Source organism: Dendropsophus ebraccatus, chromosome 7, assembly GCF_027789765.1.
Source record: "Dendropsophus ebraccatus isolate aDenEbr1 chromosome 7, aDenEbr1.pat, whole genome shotgun sequence".
Taxonomy (NCBI): domain Eukaryota; kingdom Metazoa; phylum Chordata; class Amphibia; order Anura; family Hylidae; genus Dendropsophus; species Dendropsophus ebraccatus.
In genome coordinates, this window is record NC_091460.1 from 94,519,584 (window position 1) to 94,532,149 (window position 12,566).

At 49.8% G+C, this 12,566-nt stretch overlaps 1 protein-coding gene across 3 annotated transcripts in view; it reads right to left on the minus strand.

Annotated features, from left to right (window-relative positions):
• Positions 1 to 12,566, minus strand: part of LOC138796906 (uncharacterized) — a 48,503-nt gene that overhangs the window by 31,283 nt on the left and 4,654 nt on the right. For all 3 annotated transcript variants that reach the window (XR_011363846.1, XR_011363847.1, XM_069976638.1), the window contains exon 2: positions 5,156 to 5,274. The gene's annotated coding sequence lies outside the window, so the exon portion shown is untranslated. The remainder of the gene's footprint in view (positions 1 to 5,155; positions 5,275 to 12,566) is intronic.

Here is a 12,566-nt window from a genome sequence, read left to right on the forward strand (position 1 = left end):
TAGCTTAGCGGCACTAGTATCAGCCATAGGTGTGAGGTGCAGCACTCCGTTTCTTCCCTGAACCGCATTTTGTTTCTCTCTTTTCTCCGTGTATTGCACTCCTCCTGGTGAGACCCACATGACCGCAATTAGCAGGAGACACCTGAGTGCACATGGTTTTAATCCCTCCTGTTTTTTCCCATTCTGTTTGCTGCAGCTATGGTGAGTGTAATACCTTATCCAGACTTGTGCTGCTTGGGGGCGACCTTCTCCGCCGGCGGTGCTGGCCGGGTTCTGGTGTGGTGTTTTTGGGTCTGGTCCTGTGGCATGGGGGTCGCAGGGCCGTCCCATGGCCCCCGTTCCCTGGCTGTGCACGCCTGCGGGGTTGGTGGCCACTGACTGGCACGGTGTGGACTTAGTGTAGGGACCCATGTGTATCAGATACCGGCACGAGGTACATGGGGCAGTATGGCTTGATCAATTCATACACAAAATTCTGATGTGTTTTTTTTTTAGCCTAGCGGCACTAGTATCAGCCATAGGTGTGAGGTGCAGCACTCTGTTTCTTCCCTTAACCAGTTAAATGCCGCTGTCAAACCATGACAGCGGCATCTAACTGGTCCCGGTGGTTCCCAGACGGCGCCGCGGGTCACTTACGCGATCGCGATGCCCGATCCTGCGATGTCTCCATGGTGATGCCGGGGTCCTAATGAAGGTCCCCAGGGTCACCATGGAGATGCCTCATGCTGACAGGGGTGGCTGTGGCTATTGCCTGTCAGCATGAGGCATGATACAATACATTGCAGTACATCAGGTACTGCAATGTATTGTATCAGTGATCAAAGTATTTTACACTAGTGTACAGTAATGTACACTAGTGTAAAAGTAAACAAAAAGTGAAAAAAGTGTGCACCAAACACAACACAGCCCCCCCCAGCCCCCCCCCCCCAATAATAAAGATGCATTACATTCCCCATACACAATAAAACGGGACATAAAAGTGATCAAAAACACAAAACCTATACATATTTGGTATCGTTACGTCCGTAACGACCCAATCTATAAAACTATATCAATAATTACACCGCACGACACACGCTGTAAAAAAAAAAATTTTTTTATCAATCTGCTTTAGAAAATACGGTAGAATGTGAGGTCAGTCCCGGCCAGTCCCCTCACCGGCGATCGCCGTTATTACCAGTATAACGGCGGCCACCGGTAACAGGCATTGCCAGCGCAGCTGAACGCTTTCATCTCTTCTCACCGTGAATCCACAGTGAGAGGAGATGAAAACAGTTCCCCCCTCTGTCCCCAGAATTAACCCTACTGACCTGGTCACTGACCCTCCCCTCCCTGGGCGGCCATCTGATCCAAGATGGCCGCCGCCATCACTGTGAACAGACTCTGTTCACAGTGATGGATTCCTAAAAATGATCAAAGCTCCATTCTCTCCACCACCGGAGGTGGCAGAGAGTATAGGGGAATGATCGGGGACCACCCGGTGTGGTCCCAGTACAAGCGATCAGCTGTATATACTATATACCACTGATCACTTGTTCCAAATGGTGCCGGCACTTTTTTACCCGTCACCAAAGTCAAAAACCGCCCCGGATAAGCTGTAACCACTCCAGATTACCCGTAACCACCCCATATTACCTGTAACCACCCCAGATTGCCCGTGACCCCCCCAGATTGCTCGTAATCCCCCCAGATTGCCCGTAACCCCCCAGACAGCCCGTAACCACCACAGATTGCCCGTAACCATCGCAGACAGCCCGTCGCCACCCCAGATTGCCCGTCGCCACTCCAGATTGCCCGTCGCCACCCCAGATCACCAGTGAACACCACCAGATTGCCCGTCACCACCCCAGATAGCCAGTGAACACCACCAGATTGCACGTCACCACCCCATATAGCCAGTAAACACCCCCAGATAGCCAGTAAACACCCCCAGATTTCCCGTAACCACCCCAGATAGCCAGTAAACACCCCCAGATTGCCCGTACCCCCCCATGTAGCCAGTAAACACCCCCAGATTTCCCGTAACCACCCCACATTGCCCATAACCTACCCAGATTGGCACAGATTGCTCGTAACCACCCCAGATTGCCCATAATCACACCAGATTCCCTTTCGCAACCGCAGATAGCCAGTAAACACCCCAAGATTGTCCATTACCACCCCAGATAGCCAGTAAACACCCACATATTGCCTGTTACTAAAATGACACTCCTTCCCTTCTGAGCCCTGCTCTGTGCCCATACAGTGGTTTATGCCCACGTATGGGGTACCTTTCTACTCAGGAGAACCTGCGTTACATATATTGGGGTGAGTTTTCTCCCCTTTTCCTCGTGAAATTGAGAAATTTCAAACTAAACAAACATATTATTGGAAAAATTCTATTTTTTCATTTTTACGGTTTAGTTTTGAATACTTTCCTCCAATACCTGTGGGGTCAAAATGGTCACCACACCCCAAGATGTATTCTTTGAGGGGTGTACTTTCCAAAATGGGGTGAGTTTTGAGGGGGTTCTATTCTGCTGACACTACAGGGGTACTGCAAACGCACCTGGCGCTCAGAAACTTCTTCAGCAAAATCATGCACTGAAAATGCTAATTGGCGCTCTCTTCCTTCTGAGGCCTGCTGTGTGCCCATACAGTGGTTTATGCCCACGTATGGGGTACCGTTCTACTCAGGAGAACCTGCGTTACATATATTAGGGTGAGTTTTCTCCCCTGTTCCTCGTGAAATTGAGAAATTTCAAACTAAACAAACATGTTATTGGAAAAATTACATTTTTTTATTTTTACGGTTTAGTTTTGAATACTTTCCTCCAAAACCTGTGGGGTCAAAATGGTCATCACACCCCAAGATGAATTCTTTGAGGGGTGTACTTTCCAAAATGGGGTGAGTTTTGAGGGGGTTCTATTCTGCTGACACTACAGGGGTACTGCAAACGCACCTGGCGCTCAGAAACTTCTTCAGAAAAATCATGCACTGAAAATGCTAATTGGCACTCCCTTCCTTCTGAGGCCTGCTGTGTGCCCATACAGTGGTTTATGCCCACATATGGGGTACCGTTCTATTTAGGAGAACCTGCGTTACATATATTAGGGTGAGTTTTCTCCCCTGTTCCTCGTGAAATTGAGAAATTTCAAACTAAACAAACATGTTATTGGAAAAATTAAATTTGTTCATTTTTACTGTTTAGTTTTGAATACTTTCCTTCAATACCTGTGGGGTCAAAATGGTCACCACACCCCAAGATGAATTCTTTGAGGGGTGTACTTTCCTAAATGCGGTGACTTTTGGGGGGGGGTTATTCTGCTGACACTACAGGGGCTCTGCAAACGCACCTGGCGCTCAGAAACTTCTTCAGAACAATCATGCAGTGAAAATGCTAATTAGCACTCCCTTCCTTCTGAGGCCTGCTGTGTTCCCATACAGTGGTTTATGCCCACATATGGGGTACCGTTCTACTCAGGTGAACCTGCGTTACATATATTGGGGTGAGTTTTTTCCCCTGTTCCTCGTGAAATTGAGAAATTTTAAAACTAAAGGAACATATTATTGGGAAAATTCTATTTTTTTTTTTCATTTTTACTGTCTTCTTTTGAATACTTTCCTCCAATACCTGTGGGGTCAAAATGGTCACCACACCCCAAGATGAATTATTTGAGGGGTGTACTTTCCTAAATGGGGTGACTTTTTTTTTTTTGGGGGGGGGGGGGGGGGGTATTCTGCTGACGCTACAGGGGCTCTGCAAACGAACCTGGAGCTCAGAAACTTCTTCAGAAAAATCTGCACTGAAAATGCTAATTGGCGCTCCTTCCATTCTGAGCCCCGTTGTGTGCCCATACAGTGGTTAATATCCACGTATGGGGTACCGTTCTACTCAGGAGAACCTGCGTTACATATATTGGGGTGAGTTTTCTCCCCTGTTCCTCGTGAAATTGAGAAATTTCAAACTAAACAAGCATATTATTGGAAAAATTCTATTTTTTCATTTTTACCGTCTTCTTTTGGATACTTTCCTCTAATACCTATGGGGTCAAAATGGTCAACACACCCCAAGATGTATTCTTTGAAGGGTGTACTTTCCAAAATGGGGTGACTTTTGTGGGGGTTCTATTCTGCTGACACTACAGGGGAGCTGCAAACGCACCTGGCGCTCAGAAAATTCTTTAGCAAAATCTGAACTGGAAATGCTATTTATCGCTCCTTCCCTTCTGAGCCTCCTGTGTGCCCATACAGTGGTTTAGGTCCACATATGGGGTACCATTGTACTCAGGAGAACCTGCGTTACAAAATTTGGGGTGCATTTTCTCTCATGTTACTTATGAAAATGAGATACTTTAATCTTAACAAATATATTATTGGAAAATTTCTATTTTCCATTTTTTTCCGGCCTAATTGTGAATACTTTCCTCCAGCCCCTGTAGGGTTAAAATGCTCATTATACCCCTAGATTAATTATTTAAGGTGTCTAGTTTCCAAAATGGGGTCACTTATGGGGGTTTACAATATACAAGCCTCCTAAATCAACTTAAAAAAAGAACTGGTGCCTAAAAAAAATCAGTTTTGGAAATTTCATGAAAGTTTCATAATTTGCTGATACATTTCTAAGCCCTGTAACACCCTAAAAAAGTGAAATATGTTTACGAAATGAAGCCAGAATAAAGAGGACATATTCATAATGTGACTTTCTAACTAATTATTGTCATGTGACTTTCTTTTTCTAGAAGCAAAGAATTTCAAAGTTCGTAAAGTGCAAATTTTTTTAATTTTTCATGATATTTTGATGTTTTTCACAAAAAAAAACACAAGACAGTGACCAAATTTTGCCACTAACATAAAGTACCATATGTTAGGAAAAAACAGTCTCAGAATCACTAGCATACGTTAAAGCATCACTGAGCTATAAGCGCATAAAGTGAGACAGGTCAGATTTTGAAAAATGAGCCTGGTCATTAAGGCCCAAATAGGCTTGGTCCCTAAGGGGTTAATGTAAGGCAAAAACACAAACACAAAGATCATAGGAAGGTGTGAGAGGGAAACTAAGGCAGAAAATGAAATAAAATTATAAGGCAAAAAATAACATTAATGGCATTATCTAAAAAGATCAGATTATTAAAGAGCTAAGTAAAACATAAAAACAAAAAATATATTACATACCGACGCAGCTCCTCGTAGAGGCAACCAATGTGGCCACGGGTCTCTCTCTGGGTGTTTATTGGGTGCACCCAATAGCGCCGCCCAACCTGACGCCGCCGCTGTATGTTTTGTATCCTCTTCTAACATAAACAAAAAAAACATTAATTGAAACACATGTAAATTACTCACAAAGGTATTCAATATTTGCATTTAAGGAGCTTTTACTTTAAACAGTACTTTAAAGGGTGCGTTCACACCTACAGGATCTGCATCAGATCTGCAGCCGATTTGATGGCGCAGATTTGATGCGGATCCGTTGCGGAAAAGCATCTGCGGATCTGGTAAGTGTGAACGTACCCTAAGGGAGCTGACAGAAAACATACATGAATACAAGGTGAAAATATTCCAATAATAAATGTTTTTACTAGATTTTAAGAACATGTCTACAAAGCTTCACGAATTTTTAAAAAATATAAAGCATTTTGAAAATAACACTTACACACATGAGTTTGTAACGATGGCGTATGTTCCACATAACACCAAGGACAAGGGGCACGTGTTTTTAGCAAACGCATTCTTGGGCCATGAGGCAGTGGATGGCGATTTTCAGCGTCCGCCATGTTTTGGCAACAAACAAAAGCAGATGGGTTCACTTCGCGTGTGGGCGTACTTTTTATAGGGATGTGGGTGTGCTTATTTGGGTCGGGGGCTGATTGCTGAATAAATTACGTGCTTGACGCAGGATCGAACCAAGCCGGAAATCCACATGACAGTACGGACGTGCTCTTACGATTCGACCGTAAGTGCATGCAAACTACGGACTGATGAGCAGCCGTACAGGTACGGACTGAAAAAATATACGGCCGTAAATATACGCAGTGTGAACATAGACATACAGTACACAGTTACGTAACAGTAAAGTTACAATGTGAAATACATGAACCAGTCTTCGTACAATGAGTAAAATATGAAGAGTCATAGTAAACACGGCAATTTAAGATAGTTTGCTGTGACTGTGTCTCTGCCACCTCTAGGGAGGCAAACAGTAACCATTATGAACTAACAACTAAACAAAAACAGAAAGTCAATGAAATGCAGGCAAAGCAGTGCGGGAGCAATAACCAGGGCACGAGCCACCCTCCAGGGGAGTGAGGACAAAAGGAGGGGGATAAAGAGTAGGAGTAGTTGGGCAACAATCAGCTCATGTTAAATAGGAGGATTGGACAACAGAGACTGTTCCAAGTACCAAGAGGTGTGTTGGAACGTGGTCCGTAATTTTTGTTGTATTCTAGCGGGCATAATTTGGATAAAGGAATCCCAGAGGAGAAAAAAAGCTTTTGACCTTAGATTCTTTATGTAAGGCAGCTTCCACCCAATCCATTCTAAAGAAAAAGAGGTTAATTTCTGTAGAAAAAGACGTAGGGATGGAGGGGTTGGGGAGAGCCACTCTTGCAAAACAGATTTCCCGGCCGCCACAATGGCGGCGATCTGAGTAGAAATAAATATTATTACTTTTCTCTGCACACCTTAGTCAGTTAGCTGAGGTGTGCAGAGAAGGTGTGTGTGGTGTGTGAGCACCATAATCACCGGATCCCGGAGTCCGGACGGAAGATCTGCAGTCCCCGGTGTCCTCTTCTATCTTCGTCGGCTGCGTTCCGCTCCCGTCGGCTCCGCATCAAACTTCAGCAGTCTTCGGCCAGGTACTTGTACTGCCCCCTAGCGGCTGATTAGTGTATATAATACACCAATTAGTGGCTTTGGGGTGAAGAGTCTTTTTTTTTTCTAGCGCCCTTTCGCCGTTAAGTGCTGATCAGCATCGCATGTAAGTGCACCGCTGATCAGCAACTCCTGTTTTTTGGCGTAGGGTTTTTTCTCCCCCCTTCCCCCCCTTTTTTTTCTATATCCTACCGCCACTGTCTGCTGATAAGTACTGCACATAAGTGCGGCATTTATCAGCAACTCCTTTTTTGGCGTAGGTTTTTTTCCCCCCCAGTCACAGAGAGTGTTTTCGGTGGAGGAGGCATACGCCCTTATTGCCTCCGACACTGAAACAGCCAGTGAGGATGAATGGGGGGATCCTTCTTTCCTCCATTCATCCTCATCATCATTATCAACATCATCATCCAGTGATGATGACTATCGACCTAAGCGTCCAAGGAGGATGCCTCGGGCTGCCCCCCAGACACGCCGTCCCATCCCGCCCCCTGCTCCCCAGACACGTCATCCCATCCCACCCCCTGCCCCCCAGACAGGTGACCCCATCTTGCACCCTGCACCCCAGACAGGTGACCCCATCCTGCCCCCTGCCCCCCAGACAGGTGACCCCATACCACCCCCCTCCCCCCAGATAGGTGAACCCATCTGGACCCCAGACCCCCAAAATGATCAGCCCCGGATTCTTGGCTTTATGGCAATGGCGGGAATCCAAATTAACCCCACAGGTCTCAGAGAAATAGACTTTTTCAAGCTCTATTTCTCTGGTGACCTTGTAAATTTGATGGTGGCGCAAACAAACTTGTACACGCACCAATTTATAGCTCAGAACCCCTCCTCTTCTTTTGCTAGGCCCATGACGTGGACCTCTACTGATGCAGCCGAAATGACAACATTTTGGGGGCTCCTGCTGCACATGGGCCTAGTAAAAAATAACTACAATTCGGCAATACTGGAGTGGGGATATTATGTATAATACCCCACTTTACAGTATGGCTATGGGACAGTTTCGATTCAAAGCCCTCCTAAAATTCTTGCATTATAACGACAATGCAAGTTGCCCCCCACGAGATTATCCCTTGTATGACCGACTGTACAAAGTACGGCCGGTCATAGAGCATTTCTCAGCCAAATTTACTGAGATGTATATCCCAGAGAAATACATTTCAGTAGATGAGTCCCTCCTGAGCTTCAAAGGAAGACTCCATTTCCACCAGTACCTTCACAATAAAAGATCGCGGTATGGCGTGAAACTATACAAACTCTGTGAGAGTACCTCAGGGTACACTTACAGCTTTGGAGTATATGAGGGTAGGGCAGGGGTGATTCTAGCCTCTCTGCTGCCCGAGGCGAACTATAGGATGACGCCCCCCCCCCGTCAATCTGCCCACATTATAATCCAATACTGCCCCCCCCCCCCCAATGCTGTCCCCAGTAAACATAATGTTTGGTCCCTTGCTGCACAGAAGATGTCCGGAGAGGAGGGGGCTGATGTTATAGGGGAGGTCACAGCAGCACAGAGGAGGTCAGGAGAGGAGGGTGCTGATCTTATAGGGGAGGTCACAGCAGCACAGAGGAGGTCAGGAGAGGAGGGTGCTAATCCTATAGGAGAGGTACCAGCAGCACAGAGGATGTCAGGAGAAGAGGGTGCTGATATTTTAGGAGATGGTCCCCCTCTTCCCCCCTTATAGATGGTCCCCCTCTCCCCCCCCCTTATAGATGGTCCCCTCTCCCTTACAGATGGTCCCCCTCTCCCCCCCATAGATGGTCCCCCTCTCCCCCCTCCCTTATAGATGGTCCCCCTTTCCCCCTCCTTTATAGATGGTCCCCCTCTCCCCCCTCCCTTATAGATGGTCCCCCTCTCCCCCCTCCCTTATAGATGGTCCCCCTCTCCCCCCTCCCTTATAGATGGTGCCCATCTCCCCTTCCCTAATAGATGGTCCCCCTCTCCCCCTCCCTTATAGATGGTCCCCCTCTCCCCCCTCCCTTATAGATGGTCCCCCTCTCCCCCCTCCCTAATAGATGGTCCCCCTCTCCCCCTTCCCTTATAGATGGTCCCCCTCTTCCCTCTCCCCCTTACAGATGGTCCCCCTTTCCCCCCTCCCTTAAAGATGGTCCCCCTCTCCCCCTCCCTTATAGATGGTCCCCCTCTCCCCCCTCCCTTATAGATGGTCCCCCTCTCCCCCCCCTTATAGATGGTCCCCCTCTCCCCCTCCCTTATAGATGGTCTTCCTCTCCCCCCTCCCTTATAGATGGTCCCCCTCTCCCCCCTCCCTTATAGATGGTCCCCATCTCCCCCCTCCCTTATAGATGGTCCCCCTCTCCCCCCTACCTTATAGATGGTCCCCCTCTTCCCTCTCCCCCTTATAGATGGTCCCCCTTTCCCCCCTCCCTTATAGATGGTCCCCCTCTCCCCCCTCCCTTATAGATGGTCCCCCTCTCCCCCTTCCCTTATAGATGGTCCCCCTCTTCCCTCTCCCCCTTATAGATGGTCCCCTCTCCCCCTCCCTTATAGATGGTCCCCCTCTCCTCTCCCTTATAGATGGTCCCCCTCTCCCCCCCTTATAGATGGTCCCCCTCTCCCCCCTCCCTTATAGATGGTCCCCCTCTCCCCCCTCCCTTATAGATGGTCCCCATCTCCCCCCTCCCTTATAGATGGTCCCAATCTCCCCCCCCTCCCTTATAGATGTCCCCTCTCCCCCCTGCCTTATAGATGGTCCCCCTCTCCCCCCCTCCCTTATAGATGGTTCCCATCTCCCCCCTCCCTTATAGATGGTGCCCATCTCCCCTTCCCTAATAGATGGTCCCCCTCTCCCCCCTCCCTTATAGATGGTCCCCCTCTCCCCCCTCCCTTATAGATGGTCCCCCTCTCCCCCCTCCCTAATAGATGGTCCCCCTCTCCCCCTTCCCTTATAGATGGTCCCCCTCTTCCCTCTCCCCCTTACAGATGGTCCCCCTTTCCCCCCTCCCTTAAAGATGGTCCCCCTGTCCCCCTCCCTTATAGATGGTCCCCCTCTCCCCCCTCCCTTATAGATGGTCCCCCTCTCCCCCCCCTTATAGATGGTCCCCCTCTCCCCCTCCCTTATAGATGGTCCCCCTCTCCCCCCTCCCTTATAGATGGTCCCCCTCTCCCCCCTCCCTTATAGATGGTCCCCATCTCCCCCCTCCCTTATAGATGGTCCCCCTCTCCCCCCTACCTTATAGATGGTCCCCCTCTTCCCTCTCCCCCTTATAGATGGTCCCCCTTTCCCCCCTCCCTTATAGATGGTCCCCCTCTCCCCCCTCCCTTATAGATGGTCCCCCTCTCCCCCTTCCCTTATAGATGGTCCCCCTCTTCCCTCTCCCCCTTATAGATGGTCCCCTCTCCCCCTCCCTTATAGATGGTCCCCCTCTCCTCTCCCTTATAGATGGTCCCCCTCTCCCCCCCTTATAGATGGTCCCCCTCTCCCCACTCCATTATAGATGGTCCCCCTCTCCCCCCTCCCTTATAGATGGTCCCCATCTCCCCCCTCCCTTATAGATGGTCCCAATCTCCCCCCCCTCCCTTATAGATGTCCCCTCTCCCCCCTGCCTTATAGATGGTCCCCCTCTCCCCCCCTCCCTTATAGATGGTTCCCATCTCCCCCCTCCCTTATAGATGGTCCCCTCTCCCCCCTCCCTTATAGATGGTCCCCTCTCCCCCCTCCCTTATAGATGGTTCCCCTCTCCCCCCTCCCTTATAGATGGTCCCCCTCTCCCCCCCTTATAGATGGTCCCCCTCTTTCCCCTCCCTTATAGATGGTCCCCCTCTCCCCCCCTTATAGATGGTCCCCCTCTACCCCCTCCCTTATAGATGGCCCCCCTCTCCCCCCTCCCTTATAGATGGTCCCCATCCCCCCCCACCCTTATAGATGGTCCCCATCTCCCCCCTCCCTTATAGATGGTCCCCCTCTCCCCCCTCCCTTATAGATGGTCCCCCTCTCCCCCCTCCCTTATAGATGGTCCCCTCTCCCCCTCCCTTATAGATGGTCCCCCTCTCCCCCCCTTATAGATGGTCCCCCTCTTTCCCCTCCCTTATAGATGGTCCCCCTCTGCCCCCCTTATAGATGGTCCCCCTCTCCTCCCTCCCTTATAGATGGTCCCCCTCTCCCCCCTCCCTTATAGATGGTCCCCCTCTCCCCCCCTTATAGATGGTCCCCCTCTTTCCCCTCCCTTATAGATGGTCCCCCTCCCCCCCTATAGATGGTCCCCCTCTCCCCCTCCCTTATAGATGGCCCCCCTCTCCCCCCTCCCTTATAGATGATCCCCCTCTCCCCACCCCCTTATAGATGGTCCCCCTCTCCCCCCCTCCCTTATAGGTGGTCCCCCTTTCCCCCTTCTTATAGATGGTCCACCTCTTTCCCCTCCCTTATAGATGGTCCCCCTCTTCCGCCCCCTCTGCACAGCAGATAAAACAAAAACAAAAAACAGCACCTGCCATCCGTTCCCCCCGTCGAGCCTCTCTGGTCTGGTCCCCGGCTGATGCGCAGAGAGCTCCGCGTGCGCCTGTGGCTTTGACTTCCGGCGCATGGGGAGCTCTCTGATGCACGCACTGCCGGGGATAGGATGGGACACCTTCGGCAGCCGCACATCACCCGGGGGACTAAGGCTAACCCCCGCGCCCGGACAGCATCTGTAATTAGATGCTGAGAGCGGGGGAGACTGTATTCATAAGTGCCGCGCTGTAGTAACAGCACCGCGCGGCTGATTCAGTACAGTACGGTGCTTATGAATACAGTCTCCCCCGCTCCCAGCATCTAATTACAGATACTGCCCAGGTGCGGGAGGACTCCGGTACATGCATTCCGGGAATGCAGCTAATCAGTGGCAGATTATAATGTGGGCGGTGGGGCATGGGCCCCCCGGAGCCTCGGGCCCCAGGCGGCCGCCCAAACCGCCCATATTATAATCAGCCATATGCCGCCCCCATGATGACAGCTGGTGGCGCCGCCTGAGGCAGACGACTCAGGTCGCCTCATTATTGCGGCGTCACTGGGGTAGGGACACCCAAATCCAGCCCCCAAAATGCCCCCCCATCCTCGGAGTTAGTGGGAAGATTATTTGGGAACTGATCTTCCCACTGCTGGATAAAGGTTATCACCTGTACGTTGATAACTTTTATACCAGCATCCTGTTTCGGTCACTCGCTGCCCGAGCTACTGTAGCTTGCGGCACGATCCGAAAAAACCAAAGAGGCCTCCCAAGTCACCCTTTTAGACAACTGATGCAAAGGGGGGAGAGCAAGGCCTATGCCTGTGAAAATATGTTGTTGGTCAAATATAAGGACAAACGTGATGTCCTTATTTTGAGCACAATTCACGGGAATAGCACCACCCCTGTCCCTGTACGTGGCGAACAAACCTGATTGTGTTCTAGAGTACAATCAGTATATGGGAGGAGTTTATCTCTCAGATCAAGTCCTCAAACCATATAACGCCATGAGAAAAACCAGACGGTGGTATAAAAAGGTGGCCGTCTATCTGGTACAGACAGCGATGTACAACGCTTTTGTGCTGTACCGATATGCCGGCCACCCGGGAAAATTCCTTGAATTCCAGGAAGCAGTGATCAAAGCCCTGATATTCGGCAGCCACGGAGCGGGCCCCAGCGCTTCTGGAAATGAAGGACCCCGTATCGTACAAGGACAGCATTTTCCAGGTGAAGTCCCACACACTGGAAAAAAAGGGAGATCCCAAAAGAA